The sequence below is a fragment of the Tamandua tetradactyla genome, chromosome 23, assembly GCF_023851605.1.
Source record: "Tamandua tetradactyla isolate mTamTet1 chromosome 23, mTamTet1.pri, whole genome shotgun sequence".
NCBI lineage: Eukaryota > Metazoa > Chordata > Mammalia > Pilosa > Myrmecophagidae > Tamandua > Tamandua tetradactyla.
In genome coordinates this window covers 28,378,872-28,393,654 of record NC_135349.1, presented here as the reverse complement: position 1 = coordinate 28,393,654, position 14,783 = coordinate 28,378,872, and positions in this window count along the sequence as shown.

Genomic DNA, 14,783 nt, shown 5'->3' with positions numbered 1-14,783 from the left:
ACTGTGGTATATACATATAATGGAATATTATTCAACTGTAAGACAGAATAAAGTTATGAAGTATGTAACAACATGGATGGACCTTGAGGGCATTATCCTGAGTGATATTAGCCAAAAAAAAAAAAAGGGCAAATACTGTATGGTCTCACTGATATGAACTGACATTAGTGAATAAACTTGGAATATTTCGTGGGTAACAGAGACCATCAGGAGATAGAAATAAGGTAAGATATTGGGTAATTGGAGCTGAAGGGATACAGATTGTGGAACAGGACTGAATATAAAAACTCAGAAATGGACAGCACAGTACTACCTAACTGTAATACAATTATGTTAAAACACGGAATGAAGCTGAATGTGAGAATAATAGAGGAAGGAGGGCTGGGAGCATAAATGAAATCAGAAAGAAAGATAGATGATAAAGATTGAGATGGTATAATCTAGGAATGCCTAGATTGTATAATGATAGTGACTAAATGTACAAATTTTAAAAATGTTTTTGCATGAGGAAGAACAAAGTAATGTCATTACTGCAGGATGCTGAAAATAGATGCTAATTAATATTTTAAAATTTCAACTTATGTGTGAGACTAAAGCAAAAATGTTTATTTTGTACAAAATTTATATTTTGACTAGTGCATTTCCTAATATAACTTTTGTAGATAGCTTGGTTGAACACCATAAGTACATGGAACCTTGGGTACGAAATGAGATTTTGTTGATTTGTCCAGAGTGATGCCCCGATGAATCCCAGAGTGATTTGATCAGTGAATGGAAAAGTATTTGCAAAGTCCCCTTTGGGGAATGGTGAGAATGGGGGAAAATTCAACCTCTCCAAGTTGAATTCTTGATATTCTCACAAGCAGTGTGGACAACCAAAGCTATAGGCTGAGCTTCAGTCTTGGCGTTTGTTCATATGAAGCTTAACCCCATAAAGGATAGGTCAAGCCTACTTAAAATTAGGCCGAAGAGTCACCCCCAAGAGAGCCTCTTTTGTTGCTCAGATATGGTCTCTATCTCCAGCCAACACAACAAGCAAATCACCACCCTCCCCCCTGTCAACGTGGGACTTGACTCCCAGGGGTGTGGACCTTCCTGGAAACATGGGACAGGAATCCTAGAATGAACTGAGACTCAGCATCAAGGGATTGAGGAAAACCCTAGAATGAGCTGAGAATCAGCATCAAGGGATTGAGAAATCCTTCTCGACCAAAAGGCAGAAGAGTGAAATGAGACAAAGTGTCAATGGCTGAGAGATTCCAAACAGAGTCGAGAGGTTATCCTGGAGGTTATTCTTACACATTAAGTAGATATCACCTTGTTATTCAAGATGTAATGGAGAGGCTGGAGGGAACTGCCTGAAAATGTAGAGCTGTGTTCCAGTAGCCATGTTTCTTGATGATGATTGAATAATGATATAGCTTTCACAATGTGACTGTGTGATTGTAAAAACCTTCTGTCTGATGCTCCCTTTATCTACCTTGTCAACAGATGAGTAGAACATATGGAATAAAAATAAATAATAGGAGCCCTCCTCTTCCCCCTTTTCCGCCGGCGCTCCCGCCACCATCTAGCCCTCCTCTTCCTCTTTCTCTGCCGGCGGTGCTCCTGCTGCCATCTAGCCCTCCTCTTCCCCTTTCTCCGCCGGCGCTCCCGCCGCCATCTAGCCCTCCTCTTCCCCTTTCTCTGCCGGCGCTCCTGCCGCCATCTAGCCCTCCTCTTCCCCCTTCTCTGCCGGTGCTCTTGCCGCCATCTAGCCCTCTTCTTCCCCCTTCTCCGCCGGTGCTCCTGCCGCCATCTAGCCCTCCTCTTGCCCCTTCTCTGCCGGCGCTCCCGCTGCCATCTAGCCCTCCTCTTCCTCTTTCTCCGCCGGCACTCCCGCCGCCATCTACCCTCCTCTTCCCCCTTATCCGCCGGAGCTTCCGCCGACATCTAGCCCTCCTCATCCTCTTTCTCTGCCGGTGGTGCTCCTGCCACCATCTAGCCCTCCTCTTCGCCCTTCTCAGCCAGTGCTCCCGCTGCCATCTAGCCCTCCTCGTCCCCCTTTTCCGCCGGCACTCCCACCGCCATCTAGCCCTTCTCTTCCTCTTTCTCTGCCGGCGCTGCCGCCGCCATCTAACCCTCCTCTTCCCCCTTCTCTGCGGGCGCTTCCGCCGCCATCTAGCCCTCCTCTTCCAATTTCTCCGCCAGCGGCGCTCCCGCTGCCATCTAGCCCTCCTCTTTCCCCTTCTCTGCCGGGGCTCCCACCACCATCTTGCACTTCTCTTTCCTCTTCTGTTCCGGTGGGACTCCATCCGCCATCTTATCTTTCCCTTTCTCCTACTTCAGCGGCTCTCCAACCACCACCGTGCCTTCTTCTGCCTTCACAGGCTCCTCTGCCACCGACTTGACAGCCTTGCCATCCTCACCTTTCCTCCTCCAGAACAGCTACTAGGGGAGTAGAAACGATACAGAACAGATCCTGGAGCCATGACAGAGATAAAAAAGACAGCATACCCCATCCTGGAACGGCTGACAGGCTGGGAGAACCCGCTCTGGTGAGATCGCCGAGGGGCACGGGCTTCCCCAGGCGGGGCGGGGTGGCAGGCGGCCGGAGTCCCTCCCCACCTCCTTCCCGGGCCACCTGGCAGAATTGGGCAGGCGGTCCCCTCAAGCCGCGGTGGCTGGCGACCAAACCACGTGCGGCCCCCTGACCAACTGAGAGAATTGGATCGGAAATCCCCAGGCAGCAGAGGACGGTGACTGGGGGGGTGCCTTCCAAACATGTGACACCCCGGTCCGGCTGGGAACGGTGCACTCTCCTGGGCCGCGGTGGCTGGCGCCCTCCCGCCACGCTTGGCGCCCCAAGCCGACTAGGAAATTCGGACGGGCGCTCTCCCGGGCTGCGGCAGCCGGCGACTCTCCCCGCGTTCGGACCCCTGGGCCGGCTGGCACTCTTCCAAGCTGCTTCGGCTGGCGAACCTCCCCCACGGCGAGAGTTTTCCAAAGGTAAAGGACCCACAGCACCTTTTACTGGTGGGACCTGCAGACAAACGTGTGCCACGAGTGCCACTTACTGGGCAGGATAAGAAAAACAGAACCCAGAGATTTCACAGAAAAAATTTTCAACCTGTTGGGTCCAACACCCAGGGAAATCTGACTAAAGGCCCAGATGCCAGCAGAAGATAATGGATCATGCTCAGAAAATTGAAAATATGGCCCAGTCAAAGGAACAAACCAATAGTTCAAATGAGATACAGGAGCTGAGACAACTAATGCTGAATATACGAACAGAAACAGAAAACCTCTTCAAAAACGAAATCAATAAATTGAGGGAGGACATGAAGAAGACATGGGCTGAACAAAAAGAAATAGAAAAACTGAAAAAACAAATCACAGAACTTATGGAAGTGAAGGATGAAGTAGAAAGGATGGAAAAAACAATGGATACCTACAATGACAGAAGATAGAATTAGTGATTTGGAGGATGGAATATCTGAATTCCAAAAAGAAACAGAAACTATCGGTAAAAGAATGGAAAAATTTGAACAGGGTATCAGGGAACTCAAGGACAATATGAACCGCACAAATATACGTGTTGTGGGTGTCCCAGAAGGAGAAGAGAAGGGAAAAGGAGGAGAAAAACTAATGGAAGAAATTATCACTGAAAATTTCCCAACTCTTATGAAAGACCTAAAATTACAGATCCAAGAAGTGCAGCGCACCCCAAAGAGAATAGATCCAAACAGGCGTTCTCTAAGACACTTACTAGTTAGAATGTCAGAGGTCAAAGAGAAAGAAAGGATATTGAAAGCAGCAAGAGAAAAACAATCCATCACATACAAGGGAAAACCAATAAGACTATGTGTAGATTTCTCAGCAGAAACCATGGAAGCTAGAAGACAGTGAGATGATATATTTAAATTACTAAAAGAGAAAAACGGCCAACCTAGACTTCTATATCCAGCAAAATTGTCCTTCAAAAATGAGGGAGAAATTAAAACATTCTCAGACAAAAAGCCACTGAGAGAATTTGTGACCAAGAGACCAGCTCTGCAAGAAATACTAAAGGGAGCACGAGAGTCAGATAAGAAAAGACAGAAGAGGAAGGTATGGAGAAGAGTGTAGAAAGAAGGAAAGTCAGATATGATATATATAATACAAAAGGCAAAATGGCAGAGGAAAATATTATCCAAACAGTAATAACACTAAATGTTAATGGACTGAATTCCCCAATCAAAAGACATAGACTGGCAGAATGGATTAAAAAACAGGATCCTTCTATATGCTGTCTACAGGAAACACATCTTAGACCCAAAGATAAACATAGGTTGAAAATGAAAGGTTAGGAAAAGATATTTCATGCAAATAATAACCAGAAAACAGCAGGAGTGGCTATACTAATATCCAACAAATTAGACTTCAAATGCAAAACAGTTAAAAGAGACAAAGAAGGACACTATATACTAATAAAAGGAACAATTAAACAAGAAGACATAACAATCATAAATATTTATGCACCAAACCAGAATGCCCCAAATTACGTGAGGAATACACTGCAAACACTGAAAAGGGAAATAGACACATATACCATAATAGTTGGAGACTTCAATTCGCCATCAATGGACAGAACATCTAGACAGAGGATCAATAAAGAAATAGAGAATCTGAATATTACTATAAAGGAGCTAGACTTAACAGACATTTATAGGACATTAAATCCCACAACAGCAGGATACACCTTTTTCTCAAGTGCTCATGGATCATTCTCAAAGATAGACCATATGCTGGGTCACAAAGCAAGTCTTAACAAATTTAAAAAGATTGAAATCATACACAACACTTTCTCCGATCATAAAGGAATGAAGTTGGAAATCAATAATAGTCAGAGTGCCAGAAAATTCACAAATAGGTGGAGGCTCAACAACACACTCTTAAACAACGAGTGGGTCAAGGAAGAAATTGCAAGAGAAATTAGTAAATATCTCGAGGCGAATGAAAACAAAAACACAACATATCAAAACCTATGGGACACAGGTAAGGCAGTGCTAAGAGGGAAATTTATTGCCCTAAATGCCTATATCAGAAAAGAAGAAAGGGCAAAAATGCAGGAATTAACTGTCCACTTGGAAGAACTGGAGAAAGAACAGCAAACTAATCCCAAAGCAAGCAAAAGGAAAGAAATAACAAAGATTAGAGCAGAAATAAATGAAATTGAAAACATGAAAACAATAGAGAAAATCAATAAGACCAGAAGTGGGTTCTATGAGAAAATCAATAAGATTGATGGGCCCTTAGCAAGATTGACAAAAAGAAGAGAGAGAATGAAAATACATAAGATCAGAAATGGAAGAGGAGACATAACCACTGACCTCACAGAAATAAAGGCGGTAATAACAGGATACTATGAACAACTTTATGCTAATAAATACAACAATTTAGATGAAATGGACGGGTTCCTGGAAAGACATGAACAACCAACTTTGACTCAAGAAGAAATAGATGACCTCAACAAACCAATCACAAGTAAAGAAATTGAATTAGTCATTCAAAAGCTTACCAAAAAGAAAAGTCCAGGACCAGACGGCTTCACATGTGAATTCTATCCAACATTCCAGAAAGAATTAGTACCAACTCTGCTCAGACTCTTCAAAAAAATCGAAGTGGAGGGAAAGCTACTTAATTCATTCTATGAAGCCAACATCACCCTCATACCAAAACCAGGCAAAGATATTACAAAAAAAAGAAAACTACAGACCAATCTCTCTAATCAATATAGACGCAAAAATCCTCAATAAAATTCTAACAAATCGTATCCAAAAACACATTAAAAGAATTATACATCATAACCAAGTAGGATTCATCCCAGGTATGCAAGGATGGTTCAACATAAGAAAGTCAATTAATGTAATGCACCATATCAACAAATCAAAGCAGAAAAATCACATGATCATCTCAATTGATGCAGAGAAGGCATTTGACAAGATTCAACATCCTTTCCTGTTGAAAACACTTCAAAGGATAGGAATACAAGGGAACTTCCTTAAAATGATAGAGGGAATATATGAAAAACCCACAGCTAATATCATCCTCAATGGGGAAAAATTGAAAACTTTCCCACTAAGATCAGGAACAAGACAAGGATGTCCACTATCACCACTATTATTCAACATTGTGTTGGAGGTTCTAGCCAGAGCAATTAGACAAGAAAAAGAAGTACAAGGCATCAAAATTGGAAAAGAAGAAGTAAAACTATCACTGTTTGCAGACGATGTGATACTATACATCGAAAACCCGGAAAAATCCACAACAAAACTACTAGAGCTAATAAATGAGTACAGCAAAGTAGCAGGTTACAAGATCAACATTCAAAAATCTGTAGCATTTCTATACACTAGTAATGAACAAGCTGAGGGGGAAATCAAGAAACGAATCCCATTTACAATTGCAACTAAAAGAATGAAATACCTAGGAATAAATTTAACTAAAGAGACAAAAAACATATCTAAAGAAAACTACAAAAAACTGTTAAAAGAAATCACAGAAGACCTAAATAGATGGAAGGGCATACCGTGTTCATGGATTAGAAGACTAAATATAGTTAAGATGTCAATCCTACCTAAATTGATTTACAGATTCAATGCAATACCAATCAAAATCCAAACAACTTATTTTTCAGAAACAGAAAAACCAATAAGCAAATTTATCTGGAAGGGCAGGGTGCCCCGAATTGCTAAAAACATCTTGAGGAAAAAAAACGAAGCCGGAGGTCTTGCGCTGCCTGACTTTAAGGCATATTATGAAGCCACAGTGGTCAAAACAGCATGGTAATGGCATAAAGATAGATATATCGACCAATGGAATCGAATAGAGTGCTCAGATATAGACCCTCTCATCTATGGACATTTGATCTTTGATAAGGCAGTCAAGCCAACTCACCTGGGACAGAACAGTCTCTTCAGTAAATGGTGCCTAGAGAACTGGATATCCATATGCAAAAGAATGAAAGAAGACCCGTATCTCACACCCTATACAAAAGTTAACTCAAAATGGATCAAAGATCTAAACATTATGTCTAAGACCATAAGACAGTTAGAGGAAAATGTAGGGAGATATCTTACGAATCTTACAACTGGAGGCGGTTTTATGGACCTTAAACCTAAAGCAAGAGCACTGAAGAAGGAAATAAATAAATGGGAACTCCTCAAAATTAAACACTTTTGTTCATCAAAGAATTTCATCAAGAAAGTAGAAAGACAGCCTACACAATGGGAGACAATATTTGGAAATGACATATCAGATAAAGGTCTAATATCCAGAATTTATAAAGAGATTGTTCAACTGAACAACAAAAAGACAACCAACCCAATTACAAAATGGGAAAAAGACTTGAACAGACACCTCTCAGAAGAGGAAATACAAATGGCCAAGAGGCACATGAAGAGATCCTCAATGTCCCTGGCCATCAGAGAAATGCAAATCAAAACCACAATGAGACATCATCTCACACCCACCAGAATGGCCATTATCAACAAAACAGAAAATGACAAGTGCTGGAGAGGATGCGGAGACAGAGGCACACTTATCCACTGTTGGTGGGAATGTCAAATATTGACTCCACTGTGGAAGGCAGTTTGGCGGTTCCTCAAAAAGCTGAATATAGAAATGCCATACGACCCTGCAATACCTTTGCTGGGTATCTACTCAAAGGACTTAAGGGCAAAGACACAAACGGACATTTGCACACCAATGTTTATAGCAGCATTATTTACAATTGCAAAGAGATGGTAACAGCCAAAATGTCCATCAACAGAAGAGTGGCTAAACAAACTGTGGTATATACATACGATGGAATATTATGCAGCTTTAAGACAGGATAAACTTATGAATCATGTAATAACATGGATGGACCTAGAGAACATTATGCTGAGTGAGTCTAGCCAAAAACTAAAGGACAAATACTGTATGGTCCCACTGATGTGAACCGACATTCGAGAATAAACTTGGAATATGTCATTGGTAACAGAGTCCAGCAGGAGTTAGAAACAGGGTAAGATAATGTGTAATTGGAGGTGAAGGGATACAGACTGTGCAACAGGACTAGATACAAAAACTCAAAAATGGACAGCACAATAATACCTAATTGTAAATTAATCATGTTATAACACTGAATGAAGCTGCATCTGAGCTATAGGTTTTTTTTTCTTTTCTTTTTTTTTACTATTATTATTCCTTTTATTTTTTCTCTATATTAACATTCTATGTCTTTTTCTGTTGTGTTGCTAGTTCTTCTAAACCGATGCAAATGTACTAAGAAACGATGATCATGCATCTATGTGATGATGTTAAGAATTACTGATTGCATATGTAGAATGATATGATTTCTAAATGTTGTGTTAATTTCTTTTTTTTCTGTTAATAAATAAATAAATAAATAAATAAATAAATAATAGGGAGCAGAAATGTTGAAATAAATTTAGTTTGAAATGCTAGTGAGAAATGAAAGGGAGGGTAAGGAGTATGGTATGCATAATCTCTTCTTTTTTTCTGTTTTCATTTAGTTTCTTTTTCTGTTGTCTTTTTATTTCTTTGTCTGAATTGATGAAAATGTTCTAAGAAATGATCATGATGATGAATAAGTAACTATGTGATGATATTGTGAATTACTGATTATATATGTAGAATGGAATGATCATATGTTCATAGTGTTTTTGTTCATTTGTTGTTAAATTTTTTTAATTTAATAAATAAATAAAATTTTAAAATATGAAGAGTTTAAAATATTCTCAGACAAACAGATACTGTGAGACTTTATGCCTAGAGACCACCTCCAGAAGAAATACTATAAAGGGATCACCAAAGGCAGATGGGAAAAGACAAGAGAGTTGTCTGAAGAAGAGCACAGAAATGAAGACTATCAATAAGCATAAAAGGAGAAAAAAAGTCATGACAAACAAAATACAAAAGACAAAAGGGGGTAGAAGAAAATACTGCCTTTATAGTAATAACATTAAATGTTAATGGATTAAATTCCCCAATCAAAAGACACAGCCTGTCAGAATGGATCAAAAAACAAGACCCATCTATATGCTGTCCACAAGAGACTCACTTTAGATCCAAGAACAAAAACAGACAAAGTGAAAAGTTGGAAAAAGATATTTCACACAAACAATAACCAGAAAAGTGTGGGGGTAGTTATACTAATATCTGACAGATTAGAGTTCAAATATAAAAGAAAAGAGACACAGAAGGACACTATGTATTAATAAAAGGAACAATTCATCAAAAAGACATAACATAACTGCACCAAACCATAGTGCCCCAGTGAATATGAGGCACACACTGACAACATGAAAGGGAGATTAGAAACTTCTACAATAATAGTTGGAGAATTCAACACCCTTTTCTCATGAATGGATGGAACATCTAGGTAGAGGATCAATAAGAAGAAAGAGATTCTGAATAAACGTGATAAATGAACTAAACGTCACAGTCATTTGCAGAACATTATACCCTATAATAGCAGGGTACATGTTTTCCTTGAGTGATCATAGATCATTCTCAGAATAAAACACACATTGGGCTCCAAAGAAAGTAAGAATAAATGTAACAACTTTGAGATTATACAAAAATATATTATTGGATCATAATGAAATAAGGTTGAAAATCAATAACAAACAGAAGGACAGAAAATCCACAAATATATAGAGGCTAAACAACACACTCTTACACAAGTGGGTCAAGGAAGAAATTACAAAAGAAAACAGTAAATATCTTGAGGCAAATGAAAATGAAATCAAGGCATATCAAAACTTATAGGATACAGCAGGAAAGGTAGTGCTAAGCATGAAGTTTTTTTTATTTTTTTATTTTTTATTTTTTTATTAATTAAAAAAATTAACTAACACAACATTTAGAAATCATTCCATTCTACATATGCAATCAGTAATTCTTAATATGATCACATAGATGTATGATCATCATTTCTTAGTACATTTGCATCGATTTAGAAAAAGAAATAGTAAGACAAGAGAAAAAAATAGCAAGACAAGAGAAAAAGAAATAAAATAATATAGAGAAAAAAATAAAAATAAAAAATACAAAAAGTATATATAAACAAACAAACAAACAAACAAAAACCAGTATAGCTCACATGCATCTTCATTCAGTGTTTTAACATAATTACATTACAATTAGGTAGTATCGTGCTGTCCATTTTTGAGTTTTTGTATCTAGTCCTGTTGCACAGTCTGTATCCCTTCAGCTCCAATTACCCATTATCTTACCCTATTTCTATCTCCTGATGGTCTCTGTTACCTATGACATATTCCAAGTTTATTCTCTAATGTTGGTTCACATCAGTGGGACCATACAGTATTTGTCCTTTAGTTTTTGGCTAGTCTCACTCAGCATAATGTTCTTTAGGTCCATCCATGTTATTACATGCTTCATAAGTTTATTCTGTCTTAAAGCTGCATAATATTCCATCGTATGTATATACCACAGTTTGTTTAGCCACTCTTCTGTTGATGGACATTTTGGCTGTTTCCATGTCTTTGCAATTGTAAGTAATGCTGCTATAAACATTGGTGTGCAAATGTCCGTTTGTGTCTTTGCCCTTAAGTCCTTTGAGTAGATACCTAGCAATGGTATTGCTGGATTGTATGGCAATTTTATATTCAGTTTTTTGAGGAACTGCCAAACTGCCTCCCACACTGGTTGCACCATTTGACATTCCCACCAACAGTGGATAAGTGTGCCTGTGTCTCCGCATCCTCTCCAGCACTTGTCATTTTCTGTTTTGTTGATAATGGCCATTCTGGTGGGTGTGAGATGATATCTCATTGTGATTTTGATTTGCATTTCTCTGATGGCCAGGGACATTGAGGATCTCTTCATGTGCCTCTTGGCCATTTGTATTTCCTCTTCTGAGAGGTGTCTGTTCAAGTCTTTTTCCCATTTTGTAATTGGTTGGCTGTCTTTTTGTTGTTGAGTTGAACAATCTCTTTATAAATTCTGGATACTAGACCTTTATCTGATATATCATTTCCAAATATTGTCTCCCATTGTGTAGGTGGCCTTTCATCTTTCCTGATGAAGTTCTTTGATGCACAAAAGTATTTAAATTTGAGGAGCTCCCATTTCTTTCTTTCTTTCTTCAGTGCTCTTGCTTTAGGTTTAAGGTCCATAAAACCGCCTCCAATTGTAAGTTTCATAAGGTATCTCCCTACATTTTCCTCTAACTGTTTTATGGCCTTAGACCTAATGTTTAGATCTTTGATCCATTTTGAGTTAACTTTTGTATAGTGTGTGAGATATGGGTCTGTAGAGAGCCGCTTTCCGGGTTTGGCCTAGTGGACACGCTGCAGCCTGCTCTAGAGTTCCCCCCGCCCATCGAGTGAGCCAAGATGGCGCTCACATCCTGCTTCCGCAAATGACGCACACGCCCACCAACCCTATCTTCCAATCACCTCTGTATACGTGGCACTAACCTATTGGGTTTGGGCACAGTATATAAGAGGTTACCCGGACGGGGTGGGTGGAGACGACCCACAGGGAGCCGTGCCTGACGGCCGCATAGAGGTTGCTCCCCCGCGGGATATTTCGCCCGCGTGGAACCTGTAACAGAGAATGCAAGCTTAACTCCAGTAAAGGTCTGTGCTCACAACTGCTACGTGTCTTGGATCTGTGTTTCTCACCAGCGCGGATTTGTCTGTGTCTGTCTCTCTCTCCTCTGTCCCCTTCGCCGGCCGGGGGCTTGACGCTGAGCGAGAAGTCGCGGACAAGTGGTGGCCCGTACGGGGAACCCTTCTGCTGCCTTTCCCCGAGCTGGTGAGGACGCGCATCCTGAGTTCGCGGCGGACTTTCCACGCCTGATCACCGTGGGAAGGTGAGTGCTTCCTATTACGTGAGAGTTAAGGGCCGCGGGCGTTCAGGTAGCCCCAGTGAATCGGGAGAGCTCCCCGGTTGATTAAAGTACAGTGCCGACTGCAAGCATGGGGCAGTCAGGAAGTTCACCTTTGTTAGCTCCTTTAAAAACCCTTTTGAAGCAGCGGGGCATCTCAGTTAAGAAGAGTTCCCTCCTGCGGTTCCTTGACGATGTTGTTACCTTTGCCCTTTGGTTCGCCCATTCCGGTAGCCTCAGTCTGCCTTCTTGGTTAAAACTTGGTAATGACATAGAACGGGCGCGCCGGACGGGCCTTTGTATGGACCCGATCCTAGTCCCTATCTGGGAGACCGTCCGTGCTTGCCCTGAGGCAGAGTCTACTTCAGGCCTCAGTCCGTCTCCCGCCCTGCTGCAGGCACGGCAGTCAGTTTCGTCTGCGGACGGCTCCCGTAAAGGCAAGCCGCCAGAGTCAGACGTTAGTTCGGACGACTCTGACTCGGAGTCAGATAGTAATGAGACCGAGGGTGCAGACGCGCCTCCGCTGATCGATTGGGGGAGGCCCCCTGTCTCACCCACGCAGCCTTCCGCTCCGCCAGCGCCTGCTGCAGGGGCGCGGCGGCTTCCGGTGAATGGTTTTGGTGATCTCGCCAAAAACCCTCACCACGGGCTCCCTCTGGTGGCCGAATCAGGTAATTACAGTGGCTGCTCTCCAACTTCTAAGCGCTTGTTAAAAGAAGTGGGATATGTCCCCGGCAAAGGCTTAGGAGCCTCATTGCACGGGCGCGCAAGGCCTATACAAGCTGTCTCCAATTCTGACAGACGAGGCCTGGGTTTTTCCTAGGGGCCACTGAGGGGAGACTCCCACCCACACCTATAAAACTAAAATGGAAGACCAGTACCCCGGTGTGGGTGCCTCAGTGGCCATTATCACAGGAAAAACTCTCAGCATTGCATACTCTAGTGTCTATACAGCTAAAAGAGAGCCATATCATTCCCTCCACATTGCCTTGGAACACACCCGTATTCGTCATAAAAAAGAAATCAAGCAGATGGAGATTGTTACATGATTTAAGAGCCATTAATAATTGCATGGAGTCCTTAGGACCTGTTCAGATGGGGTTGCCCCTTCTCTCAGCTCTGCCAGAGCATTGGTCTATTTTCATCTTAGACATCAAAGACTTACTAAAGAAACAGAAAGGGGGAATAGGTCACGGCCTGTCCCCAAAAGCTCAACTGTCCATAGCCTTGTTTACGTATAATTTTTTGAATGAAAATGCACAGGGAATGACACTTGCCCTTCAGCACACCACTCCAAGTCCTCCACATAGAGGTCTAGTCCGTTGGAAGGATGTCCTGTCAGGACAATGGCAAAGCCCTGACCCAGTGCTCAGCTGGGCCAGAGGCTCTGTTTGTGTTTTTCCCCAGGAGCCAGGATGTCAACCAGTGTGGGTTCCGGAAAGACTGGTGAGAACCGTGACATCGCCCGAGGAGGCCACGGAGCTGTTGCCTAAAAAACCAACAAGCCTTCAACCTGAACCATCAGATCAGGCCTCCAACTCTGCTGATGACGGCGGCGACTGACGAGATAGCAACGAAAGCGCCGGTCACCCTTCGATTGTTTAGAAGGGGGACCAGTTTTAATAACCCCCGTTGCCTTCGACCTTTCCAAACTGGGCGAGACTGTACAAAGTCTGTGGAACCGAGTCACCTCATGGTTCTCTTGGCCCAATTTGACTACTTGGATTCTCGTGGCAGTGGGACTATTAGTGGGCTTAGTCACTGTTAAATGTTTGTTAGAACGCTTGTTCCAGACACAGCAGCAACTACGTGTTTCTACCATGTTAGCTATGTCTTCCCAGTCAAATGTGGGTGTGCGTCCCTCCTCGATAGATAGCCCGTCTGAATCACCTGGGGCAAAGCTCTTGTCAGCAAGGTTTGTTGCAGGCTCCCTGGCCACTACCCGTGTTTAGCTAGGCACCAGAGGCTGTTAATTTTGCGCGCCTAGCCGCCTCGACGGTGGAGCTGCGGCCGCAGTCCTGGCCAGACTGGGCTTGGCTCTAGCCATTGCACCGAGGCCTCCGCAGCGTTTCCTATGCCCTGGCTGTCGCTCTCAGAATCCCCGCTTGACCCAGTTGCGAGGCGAAGCACTGCAGGGAGGAGTCACGTGGTATCCAGTTCACGGACTCTCCGGTCTCTATATGAGGTGAGCATTCTGGTCGGTGCCAGAGGCTCCGTCGTGTGATGACGCGAGCCTAGTCCAGACTCCCCAAAGCACCAAACTATGTTGTGAGCCACTCAGGCCCACGGGAGCACCATCATCAATAGAGACACTGGGTACAAGAATACGGTCTACGGACCATGCCTCTTATAAAAACAAAAAGGGGGAGATGTAGAGAGCCGCTTTCCGGGTTTGGCCTAGTGGACACGCTGCAGCCTGCTCTAGAGTTCCCCCCGCCCATCGAGTGAGCCAAGATGGCGCTCACATCCTGCTTCCGCAAATGACGCACACGCCCACCAACCCTATCTTCCAATCACCTCTGTATACGTGGCACTAACCTATTGGGTTTGGGCACAGTATATAAGAGGTTACCCGGACGGGGTGGGTGGAGACGACCCACAGGGAGCCGTGCCTGACGGCCGCATAGAGGTTGCTCCCCCGTGGGATATTTCGCCCGCGCGGAACCTGTAACAGAGAATGCAAGCTTAACTCCAGTAAAGGTCTGTGCTCACAACTGCTACGTGTCTTGGATCTGTGTTTCTCACCAGCGCGGATTTGTCTGTGTCTGTCTCTCTCTCCTCTGTCCCCTTCGCCGGCCGGGGGCTTGACGCTGAGCGAGAAGTCGCGGACATGGGTCCTCTTTCATTCTTTTGCATATGGATATCCAGTTCTCTAGGCACCATTTATTGAAGAGAATGT